Genomic DNA, 12,581 nt, shown 5'->3' with positions numbered 1-12,581 from the left:
AAAAGGGCGGGGACGGCAGGGTCCAGTGATGTTATGAAAAAAAGGGGGGGGCAATCAGCGGCCGGCCTCCCCAAAAGCCCGGTGGAACAGCTCGGTTTTACAGGCCCTGCAGAACTCACTGAGATCCCACAGAGCCCAGACAGCTGGAGGAAGAGCATTCCACCAGGCAGGGGCCAGGGCTGTAAAGGCCCTGGCCCGAGTGGAGGCCAGCCGCATCATTGAGGGGCCAGGGTTAATAAATCCCAAAGGGTAGCTGTGTTTGTTGCAGAAAAATTAAAGTCCTGACTTGAATGGTCTGGGCTAGCCCAATCTTGCAAGCTAAGCAGGATTGGCCTTGGCTAGTACTTGGATGGGAAAGTCCAGGGTTGCTACACAGAGGCTGCCAATGGCAAACCACCTCTGTTCTGTCTGTCTGTTTTTTTGCCTTAAAAACCCTATGGGGTTGCCATGAGTCAGCTGCAACTAGGGAGTATTTTTCACTGAGCTATTAACACAGATTGTGAGGAGGAAATCCAAGTCCTTATTCAAGTGTGGGCAAGAGAGTGAGATGAACTGATGAGTCATAATTCAGCATTGGATTTCCCCTTTGAAGTTCTTTTGGAATCAGTTTTTAAAGTGGCTTCAAGACTCCTTTTTATGTTTATGTTAGCAGCTAATATACTCCTCTGGAAGAAAACGCTGGAAGGCTCTCCAAAGCCCACTATGGCTCGAACTGCTCCTTTTTTGAGAAAGCAGTGAGCCACGGGATGATGTACTGCTTAGAAATCAAGTCCCATGCACTGAAGCCCAGCTTAGCCTAGGCCAGCCCAATCCCTACAAAAGCTCAGCCCTGGTTAGTACTTGGATGGGAGACCACCAAGGAAGTCCAGGGTTCCTACGCAGAGGCAGGCAGTGGCAAACCATCTCTGCTTGCCTCTTGCCTTCCAAACCCCACGGGGTCACCCTAAGTCGGCTTGATGGCAGCAAAAATAAAATGTAATGCAGATCAACACACTGGTGGTAACATTTGGTCTGAAGAAGAGTTCTGCTGAGCTTTTCACAATATTTTGGCTGGCCCTAACAAAAAGGGTGTGCTGTGAAGTTTGGATTTTTTGTGGTGGATTGAATTCCTTTCAATTCTTGTGGAACCAGAGTTGTGCAAAGGCACTGAAGGGCTAAAACCCAGAGCAGTCCACAGGCAGGGTCTCTATCTTTATTCCATCCCTGCTAGGGAGAGCTCGTGGAGGGGGGGCGGGTTTTGGAAACAGTCAGCTTGCGCAAGACTACAAGCTTCCTTGGTCCTCCTTTGTGGTACCTCCTGGCCAGATTGGCTGAGAAACTGCCTCCAGTCAGCCAACTGCATTTGACTGTCCTCCCCCCCCCCCCCCCCCCGCTTTTCCAACAACAGCCCATTTATTGGCTGCTCTAGCAAATGGCTCCCAGGTACTGTGTAAAAACACGTCTTCATTAGCCGACTCTTCCTGGCTCAGGCAGAAAGAAGGCTGTTGCTGGGCAAAGAAATGCAGAAACACCTGGGATGTTTGTGCAACTATTTCTGGTTTCCGGACTTTGCTGCAGCCATACTTCAGAGGAGATTGCTATCTGGGGCTTTTGAAAAGTATAATTTCCCTGATTAGTAAACAGTAATGTTCCCATGAAGTGCAGTGGGAATACACTGAGACGAGTAAACGTTGTGCTTAAACCCAGGGCTACCTTCACTAGGTTTAAAGGACATCATTTTGTTTATTGGTAAGAGCTGCCGCTGTGCAGCACTAGCTCATGTTTACTAATGCACAGGCTCACATCCTGAGCTGCAATACACTTGCTGTTTGATTTACTGATTTTTTTAAAAACATATATGCCTTCTCTTTTCTGGCACATGAGATGATAACAGCTTTTAAAATGCAACAACATCCATCAAAGATATTAAAAAAATCAATCAGCACCAGAATCCAAGCATAAATCATAAAAGATTATTACAATGCCTTGCCGTAACCGTCAATGAAACAAAACACTTGCTCTCAATCACCAGAAACCCCTCTAAAAAGGAACTGCCGTGCATTATCTGCTGGATGGTGGCCCAGGTGCAGAACGCCAAAGACCTCCTCAGAAATGTCATCTCATAATGTATATTTTCACCTGGCCAACGTCGACTGGATCTAATGAACAGACAGAACAAGTTAAAAGCACTTATTCAGATCTGAAGAGGAACAGGAGTTACTAGAAGAAGAGTTTGGATTTATACCCCCCCTTTCTCTCCTGTAAGGAGACTCAAAGGGACTTACAATTTCTTTTTCCTTCCCTTTGCAACAAACACCCTGTGAGGTGGGTGGAGCTGAGAGAGCTCCGAAGAACTGTGACTAGTGCAAGGGCATGTGTTGGAGTGCACAAGCTAATCTGCTTCACCAGATAAGCCTCCACAGCTCAAGTGGCAGAGCGGGGAAGCAAACTTGGTTCTCCAGATTAAAGTGCACGTGCTCTAAACCACTGCACCATGCTGGCTCTCTACTACAGTTTTATTCCAGCGTAAATTTCCATAGGTCTAGCGGCCTGTTTCCATATGTACTGTGGGCAGCCTCAGCAGGAAAGTGGAGTATCCATGAGACATCTTCCCTGATCTGTGTACAATTCATCTGGCCCCCTTTAGTCTGGGGAAAAGACAATACTAATTTTCTCCAAAGGAGAGAGAAGCTTCAGAGAGGCTGTGGCTGAAATGGCTGCCTGGATTTCCCTCATCGCTTTCCAGACCTTTAAAGGGCTTTTCTTGTTGCTTAACTGAGCCATGATGTAACACTACAGGCACAATATGTCTTCTTTTACTTAAACAACATACAGCTCTTGGTTATTTATAAACCATCTGATCATTCTGTCAGTTACTCAGTATGGCATGAAAATGCATGGCTTATTCTATGACAACAAGCCTTCCACCCACCCCGAAATCTGGACACGGGTAAAACTACACCTGCTTTGTTTTGTTTTTGGTTAAAGGATTCAACAGAGTAAGCGAATATGTTTTAGCATTAGCTGGTGACTCAGCAGCTGGAAATCACAAAGGAGGAAAGAGATGTTGAGATATATTAGTTGTTTACAAGGTAATTATGAGTTGTCACTATGGGCTTATTGCAAAGAGTGCAGAGGGGAGCTGTTATTAGTCTGCAGAGAAGCAGCTGGATTCAACCCAACTTGCAATACAATGCACTCAACCACACCTTTGCTTAGCAAGTTCCACCCAAACACTTATTGATTGGTTCCCCACCCTGGGACATGGACAATATGTAGCCTACTAAACATTCCCTTCTCATTGGACAGTGTGTAACAGACTTCCCTCTGTGATGCACCTCTGAAGATGCCAGCCACAGATGCAGGTGAAATGTTAGGAACAAGATCTACCAGACCATGGCCACACAGCCCAGAAAACCCACCACAACCAGCTGGATTCAAGTCCAGTGTAGAACCATGTAGATTTTTGGGGCACGAGCATCTGAGAGTCAAAACTCCCTTCATCAGACATAAGGGAATTCTGACTCTTGAACTTTTATACCCCAAAATCGTATTGGTCTCTAAGGTCCCACTGAACTCAAATCTAGCTCGTAATAGATGCAGTAATCTTTCACTGATGAACTGCTGGACTTTAGTTTTGTTGGGCCTGCGTGAATCAGCTCCCTAATGAAATCAGGGCCCTGCGGGAACTAAAACAATTCCGCAGGGCTAACAAGACAGAACTATTCCATCAGGCATTTCCATCAAGCCAGCCGGGCTATGTTCCCGTCGTCGTCGGCCTCCCGTGGGCAAGAGTGGCACCTTTTTTAGTAGGTTGTTGTCTACTAAGTTGTATTTTATTGTATTTATTGATTTTAACTATTTTATTTGCTGTTTCAAATGTATTCTGCTTTTGAGTGGTTGAGTGGATAAAAATGTGGAAAATAAATAAAAATAAAACAAAGTACAACGTAATGGCACAGCAAAGCCCTCATTCAATTCCACTGACTAGGAACCAGCCCGCTAGAATCTGTGCAGGAGATCTTCCCACAGTACCGTGTGTTGGGCGTGTCTTCAGATACTCTACCTTCATGGAATTGTACAGCCAGTCAGCAAAGTACAGTTGTTTGTTCTGAATGCGGCCAACTGTGGGAGAGGAAAAAGAGAACCCGAGGTGAAGATGCACGGAAGGTAAAATTAAACCCAAGGTGTTCGTGGTAAATTTTCCAAGACTCCTAAATGTGAAGATCAGTGACGGCAGATTAGCTTTCCTCAAAGATGGCTTCCTCTGAGGTGAACTATGATTGGCAAGTTCTCAACTCTGGCATGGGCGCAAGACCCAAAAGGTTTGCTCAGGGTACCATGAGGACTAAGAATTTGCTGCCCATAGCCAACATGGTGTCATGGTTAAACTGTGGGACTAGGGATTTGGCAGACCCAGGTTCAAATTCGCATTCTGCCGTGGAAGCCTACTGGGTGACTTATTGGGTCACATGCTCTTAGTCCAACCCCCCCTCCTAACCGATACATCTAAACTGTTGTCTGCTCAAACACTATTTCATGGCTTTCCCCAGTGTTTGTTTTGGAGATCTTAAGCTGACGGCCAGCGAGTGTTTCAGTGGTCCCAGGTGTCATCCAGCAAGACACAAACTTCAGATGAGTTTTAAAGTATGAATAAGTTTGGCCATTGCAGGAAAAGCCCCTTTGGGTCAACCAACAGCTCTGGAGAGATGAGCAGCAGGGACAGGTCAGCGATCTCTGCCCCCTCGACCCCCCTCAGACCAGCCGCCTTTCCATTTACTTACCAAGGTTACAGAATGCGCATTCCAGATCTCCCTTGACCTCTTTCTTGATGCTCTCCTACATATCACAGGGCCTGTGCCTCTTGTACCTCTCAAATACCATCAGGGGAGGGAAACAGAGGCACAAAGAGAACCTTTATTTAGATCGGAGTCCCCAACCTTTTTATTTATTTGCTGGATTTATATGGCGCCCCATCCCAGAAGGGTTCTGGGCGGGTTACAATGTAATTGAAAACATCATACAACTTTAAGATATAAATCTTGATTTAAAACTTTAAAACCAATTAACAAAAATATTACAGTATGAAGTCGTTACGACGACGCAATTAAGAGACGAGACGCAGCGATATCAGGAAACTGGTGGAGAGAAGCCAGTGGCTAATCTAGCTGATCTGGCTAGTCTGCCGAGCTGGGGTCCCTGGCACCTTTATTAAGGGTTTGGGAAGGCGGGAGAGCGGGAGAAAGTTGCGCAATTCATGACTCAGCGGAGGGTTGCGTACGTGCAGGGAGAAACGTTCCTGTCTGGGTCGAATCCACATTCAGGCATCTTGTGACCCGGGCGTCTGGGGGATCTCGTGATGTGCGTACGTGTGAGCCCAGGAGGGGACAGATGGCGCAGGCATTCCTGTGCATTTTCTGAAGCTCTACTGGGTTCGCTAACGCACCCCTACAACAGTAACGCTGGTTAGTAAATTAATCCTTCTCACCAGTTCCACCTCTCCTTCCTTCAAGGTGAAGGAAAAGAGATTCCACCTAAACATCAGGAAGAATTTTCTGACAGCCAGGGCTGTTCGACAGAGGAATGCACTCCCTTGGAGTGTGGTGGAGTCTCCTTCTTTGGAGGTTTTTAAAGAGAGGCTGAATGACCGTCTGTCAGTGCTTTGACTGTGTGTTCCTACATGGCAGGGGATTGGACTTGATGGCCCTCGGCGCCTCTTCCAACTCTATGATTCTCCCCCCGCCCCTCCCTCTGGAGACCAAAAGATGGTCTAGTGTATTTGATCAATCCGGCTGGCTAGTTGGGATATGAATTTTGCCTCCGTAAACGCTCGCTCGCCTCAGTGTGTTTCAAATTACCTTTCTGCAGGTGAGGACAGCGCCTTTCCTGTGGATTGGTCCTGTGGATGAAATTAAAAAAAAGAAAAAAACCCAGCTTCTATCCTGCTTCTTTTCTGGAGTTTGGCATCAGGACCCCTCTCAAAATATTGAAGTTCCCTTCTTGGTCAGCTCAACTTTGTTTGCAGTAATTACATATTTACTTCCAGTACTTCTACACTCTGCCTTTCTCCAGACACAATCAGGACCCAAGGCAGAAAACAACCATAAACACAGTGCAAAAATAATCACAAATTAAGATCATGGACACGCAGTATTAAGGCGGATAATTAAAAACCCATAACCATATCTATCACCCTCAAGTTGACCCATCAGCGCTTCTAAACAGCTCTGCTTTATGGCCATGCTAGAAAGTCCTGCAACTAGGTGCCTGCTTGCCTGCCTTGCTCATAACAGAGGCTGTCCAACCGTAACTATGGGACAACAATGGAGCGTCCAGGTTCAGAGGCAGTGTATCCTGGAATACCCAAAGCTGAAGATATACATCAGAGAAAGATGGTTTTCTCCCTACTTGGGAGGATTCTAAGATTGTTTTTAAGACATGCCTTTCATTATGCCTGTCTGCACTGGTGCTCTTGAGAAAGGCAGAAAGGCAGAGTATAAAGCTTGTAAATAAATCATTAAAAGATGGTAAGAGGGCATCCGTAACTGCACAGCACCACCTACCCTGGCATCTTGGTCAATCAGCTCTTAGTCGACCACCGAGAAGTCCTCGTTTCTCTTTCCCTTAAAAAAAAATGAACGCAAAGAATATCAACAACAAAGCAAATGTCTGTTTCAAGAGGCGCTATTGATACACAAACTGTTTTACAAGGTCTCGTTCCCTCATACAGATTTGTGAACTCGGTTGCAATAATTTTCATTTTACGGAATGAGTATCAGATGGAGACAATATATATGTCCTTTTTTTTGCTCCGTTGCCTGGGCTGGAACTCTCGCTTCAACATATTGCTTTAAATGTTTGTAAATTGCCAGCAGGTGGCAATATAGTGCTGTCTGCTCAGGTAACATGGAGTCCTCCCAAGAAAACAGCCTCTGTCTCTCAGTTTCTATGGCAGAGAGAGATCGAGAGAGATCGCTCCAGGTCTGTAAGAGAGGAATTCATTAGATTGCCAGAAAGAAAAGATAGAATTCATCTACTGTACTGGAGATCATTCAGCGGCAACATGTTAGGAATGTTGGTGAATTTGAGCCAGTGGACTCTTTTGCCAACCTGGAGGATATCTTACGTAAACACCCACCCTTGCTCTCAAGGGGTCTTTGTTGGGGCCTTTGATGCAGCAGGAACTCCTGCCCATGCACCCGGGTGCTTTCCTGTCTGATTTCAGAGCCCCTCCAGTCCCATATTTCTTTCCGTGAGGGTTTGTGGTGGTCGGGAGGGTATAATTTAGAACCACGTTTAACCCAGGCCATTTTAATACTTGTATTGTATTATTTTGAGGAATGTTTTATTGATTTTACATTTCTAATGGAACTACAGGGGGGCGGAGGGAACGATTCTGTGTCACGCTGCCTGTCTTTGGCTGGGGCAGTTTGCAGCACGGAGCGGTGGAGGAAAGACTACAGAAGAGGGGGGTGATTCTGTGAAAGTCTATGTGGCACAGGGGACCATATTAGGCCGTTACATTTCTGGGTACCGTGTGGTGGAGGGAAGACTACACAACGGGGGAATAATACTGGGTGCGCTTCTGGTACAGGAGGCATGCGGGACCCCATTAGCGGTAACACTTTCAAGTACCATGTGGTGGCGGAAAGACTACAAAACGGGGGCGATGATTCAGGAGAATACTTCCGGCTCATATAGTATTCGCTGTGACACTTCAAAACAGGGCGCCGGAATGCTGCCATCAAGCGGCCAAATCAATAATGTTCAATTGGGGGGGGGGGGGGGGCGTTCCAGAGGAATGATGTGAAAAATAGACGAGGAAGTGAGAAACTGCAGGGATTTGCAAGTGTCTGCCAGCCAATCCAGCTACTAAGCGGTTAAGTCCCTATTTGTGAACAAGATGTTGAGGTCACAGTTTATGACCTAGCCTGTGGTTTAATCATTGGTCACCATTGCCTGGGTGCTGAGAAGCACACACATGTAAGGTTACAAAGTTACCTGACTTTTTGTTGTGGGTTTTTCCGGGCTGGCCACACAGCCCGGAAAACCCACATCACCCAGTTGAATCCAGTCATGAAAGCTTTTGACAATACATTACCTGACTTTCTTTGTTATTATTTATTTATTTATTTATTTATTATTTAGACTTTTATACCGCCCCATCCCCTAGGGGCTCCGGGCAGTTACAGATCAGAACAGGAGAAGAGGACCTCATGGTCAGATAGAATTAGACAAGATGTCGTACTTTGCATTTGCGAGTCTAGCATTTCTTTTTTTTTCACCCACGTAACCATTCCCTCCTTTTAGCTAAATAAAGTATAATTGAAACAAAAGCAACTCAGCATCCCTGCATACTGTTTTTTACTCCGCTACTTAAGAATCTCTTTGAATATCCAACAGAAAGACAGAATCAGGAGAAATTGACAAGGCAAAAGATTGCTCTTGCACAAAGAAGAGATTTCCTGAGCTCCAGAACAATTTCTCTCAAAGTAACAATTCCACTTTATTTGTACTTTTGACAGGTACATAATATACAGAAGCAGAATATTTCACAGCACAGGTTCGCTGCTCTCTCTCTCTGTGGAATGTTAACTTCTCCAGCCTCGTTACTGCTGCTGCTTAGGTTAGCTACTTGAGTTAAAAGCCGCACAGGGCCGAGTTAGGGGACTACACAAAAGCAACCCACATTATTGAGTCTTGCAAATACAGAGACAGAAGAGGTTAGTGCATCGATGGGGCTAGAGTGGCAGGAGGAGAAGGGAAGCAGAAAACACAGATCTGGGCAAGGACGGGTCTTCTCCATTGCAGTTTTCAGTCATCTCCGCAGAGGTTCAAGAGCGCCTACTGGTAATCCCCCTTTGTGTCTTGCTGCATGGAAAGCGAAACAGACGAGAGAAATTATCCCAGGAACCTTCCTGCACATCTCGAAAGAACCTTCAAAATGGCGCAGAATTAAAGATACAAAAATACACAAAACTCCCCCCTCACTCAGCCTCTTCTCTTTCACTATCCGTGTATTGTTCTGATTGTAAAGCAGGGGGATTCTTTCCTCACGTTGCAATTTTCAACAGGCCTTCCTGTTTATTTTAAAGTGCTTGACCCTCTCCTAAAAGAGCACCAAATGTGCTTACAGCTTAATTGAACTGAATTGGGGGGGGGGGGTGACCCCCAATCGGTGAAAACCTTCTGTATGGTGTGGTGAGGTCATCATTAGAATTATGAACAGTGTACCCGCAAGGCTGATTTTTAGGGACAAGTACAACATTTTGGCCCAGGTTAGCCTGATCTCATCCAAACTTAGAACCTAAGCAGAATTGGCCCTGATTGGTGCTTGGATGGGAGATTGCCAAGAAAGTCCAGGGTTATTATGCAGAGGCAAGCAGTGACCCCCTTCTGACCTCTCACTCACCTGGATGAAGTAATAGAGGGACTTTCCATATTTTCTCTTGAACTCGCTCTTAATTTTCAGCATATCGATTTCGCTGCGAGAAACCATGATCCTGATCAGCGTCTTGTCCCTGGTTCCTTTGCCCTGAAAAAAAAAATCAGTTTGTCACATTTATCGGGGGTAACATTTGAACAATCTTCAGGACTTCGAAAAAAGCTGACGTCTGCTGACAAAAGTACGAACACTGGTTACCTCAGACAATAAAAACTTTGCTATTCTAACTTTGGATTTGTACATGGCCCTAACTACACAATACAGTTTTCCGCTGATCTGTGTAATGCATCTGCAATTGCAGTTTCCCTGCTTGGAACTACACTCCCAACCATTCAGGGTTTGATTTGGATCAGGACTGCAGTGTACAAGGAGAAAGAGCTTTGTTCCCCCTGCCCCCACCCCCACCCCCACCCGTTTTGCCAACCAAAAATGGGCTGAGAAGGGGGTCTTTAGTGAAGTAGTGGTTAAGAGCAGTTGACTCTAATCTGGGCAACTAGGCTTCATTCCTCCCTTCTCCACATGGGCGACAAACTCTAATCTGGTGAACTGGATTTGATTCCTCGCTCCTCCACATGAGTGGTGTGCTAAGCACTAAAATCCATGTGATACCTTTTGCTGGACCCAGTAAGAAGTATGACATGGGATTGTTTGGGGTGGGGGGGACGAATTTTCCACAAACCAATATGACTGTACAACTTTTTCTGCACCAAGATGGCTTGATACAAACTGTGCCCCTAAAGTCTCCTAAATCTGCAGGACTTTCCATACAGAAACAAACAAAAAAGCCCCCATAGTCCTGGTCTGAAATATCATTCTCTCTGCCCGCTCAGGAGGTCTGACAAAGAGACCTGGCAAACTCAAAGTTTGCATTCTGCTTGGTATCACTTGCTTTGGTCTTCATTCCAACATATAGTGTTGCCAGGTTCTCTGCCGCAACACTTCAAAGATGCAGGAGGATGGTCTTTCTCTGTACACGTGTGTATACTTCTCTACAAGCAGGATTCCTCATACATTTGATAGGCTCTACAAAAGCTGCTGCTATTATCTATTTTTAAGATGCCAAAGGATCTTTATTATTGTTACATTCAATTAGAGCCAGCATAGTTCTAGCGGTTAAAAGCAGCGGACTCTAATCTGGGGTGCCAGATTTGATTCCCCACTCCTCCACATGAGTGGTGGACTCTAATCTAGTGAATCAGGTTTGTTTCCGTGCTCTGCCACAAGAAGCCTGCTGGTCACAGTTCTCTCAGGACTCTCTCAGCCCCACCTGTCTGTTGTTGGGGGGTGGGAAGGGAAGGTGATTGTAAATCGCTTTGAGACTCCTTAAAGGCAGAGAAAAGTGGGGTATAAAAAAACAGCCCTTCTTGTGAAGGGGGAAGGTGTTTGATCACCACACAAGGCAGTGGATTTGGGATTTCAGAAGTGCTTCTTCAGTAGTGCCTTCAGTTCAAGAACTAATTTATGATTCTGGATCAGTGCTCTGAGTCTAAAAAAAGAAACGAACATTGTTTGAACAGCACTAAGCTTTGCACCCACACCTACATTTGCCCCATCTCTTATTCCTTCTGTTTTCTCTCTTCGTTCGTGCTGTTTTGCACGTCCCAAGAGGGAGCTCAGTCAGTCTGTTTTCTTAATTCACCTTGAAAGCTAAACAGACTAGTCAGATATCTCCTTTGTTACCAAAAAACCTGTTGTTCCTGGCTCAGTTATCTATGCAAAATATGGGAAGACAATCAGACCCTTGATGTTTAAGACAGCAGTTTATAGCCTTTAACTAGCTGTTCCAGTTGAGCTGGAATCCTTCTATAATCCAAGCTCTGCGAACCCCACTTTGTTCCTTACGACCTTGCTTTGAAATGAAGAGTTGCCAAGGACTTCACTCTTCAGATGAAAGCACCCCCATTCAGTTATGAGCAAATTTGCACTCAAGCGGGAATGCACAATTTAAGACTTTAGACTGATTTGGATTATGGACTGATTTAACTGTTAACCAGATCTAACTGTTAATCAGGGAATTTATTTACTTAGGTCACAAACTCACCACCACATCCTTAAGTTGTATTTTGCTTTGGGAGTATTCCTGGGCTTACAGAACAATACCAAAAACATTATCCGGAGATTAAGCCGTGTAGAATAGATTCAAGTCGAATTCCTGGGAGAGCTATTTCAGGTTACTCTCTCGATGGATTAAGAATGGCTGGTGAATCTTTTTCAGGTTGGTTTAGGTTAGGATTTTAGGGAGCAGTTCCATTTATAAGGGGGTGGCCTTATTCTCAGTAAACGTGTAGTATTGGGCTTCATGTGAGTCTAATAAATACAGTTTATATTACACAAGCAAGATTGTGGGGGTGGGGGTGGATATATATAGATATGTGTGTGTATATATATACATTGTTGTTCTGAATGCAGAAATACAAGGTATTGTTTACTCATATTCTCCATGAAAAAAGCCTGCATTCTCCCAACCTACCAAATGGTGAATCCTTTGCCGAGTTTCTGTTCTTTCCTCCAATGACAATCTTATCTGTTGCTGTGTAGTTTAAACCCACTGAAATATAACTGAAGTACCTCTGTGTAGGACTGCATTACAATCGCAGCAGTCCTATGCATGCTTACCAGTGGAAAAGCCTTATTGAACACAATGCTATTTACTTCTGAGTAGACGTGTTTAGGTTCATGCTGCAAAATAGTAGAGTTTAGAGCTTGGCACATGCTAGGGCGGGGTATGCACCTTCTCTCTGGCTATCTTACTTCTATGTAAGCCCCATATTCAGTGGGGCGTACTCCCAGGGAACAGTTTATAGGATTGCAATTTGCAGCCTAAGGCCCCTTCCGCACATGGAGAATAATGCATTTTCAATCCACTTCCACAATTGTTTGCAAGTGGATTTTGCTATTCCACACAGTAAAACCCAGCTGCAAAGTGCATTGAAAGTGGATTGAAAGTACATTATTCTGCATGTGTGGAAGGGGCCTATGATACATAAAACTGGGAAACATGCAAGCGATAACTCTGGTGTCAGCTCAACTCTCAATCTGCTTATGAAACACGATTACATGAATGATAACAACGAATCCAATCAACGAGCCAACCCAACTAGCAGCAGCAGGAAAAACAGCACCAGACTCACTCGCCAGGCAGAAATGTTAAAATAAT

At 45.0% G+C, this 12,581-nt stretch overlaps 1 long non-coding RNA gene across 1 annotated transcript; it reads right to left on the bottom strand.

The window, feature by feature from the left end:
• Positions 1–8,466: 8,466 nt before the first annotated feature.
• On the bottom strand, positions 8,467–9,685 carry LOC125434808. The gene is made up of 2 exons (XR_007244830.1): positions 9,392–9,685; positions 8,467–8,850 (listed from the first exon to the last, which is right to left on the bottom strand). It is a non-coding gene; the product is annotated as an uncharacterized LOC125434808 (long non-coding RNA).
• Positions 9,686–12,581: the final 2,896 nt, after the last annotated feature.

The sequence above is a fragment of the Sphaerodactylus townsendi genome, linkage group LG06 (genome assembly GCF_021028975.2).
Source record: "Sphaerodactylus townsendi isolate TG3544 linkage group LG06, MPM_Stown_v2.3, whole genome shotgun sequence".
Classification (NCBI taxonomy): Eukaryota; Metazoa; Chordata; class Lepidosauria; order Squamata; family Sphaerodactylidae; genus Sphaerodactylus; species Sphaerodactylus townsendi.
This window is presented reverse-complemented; position numbering and strand designations above follow the sequence as displayed.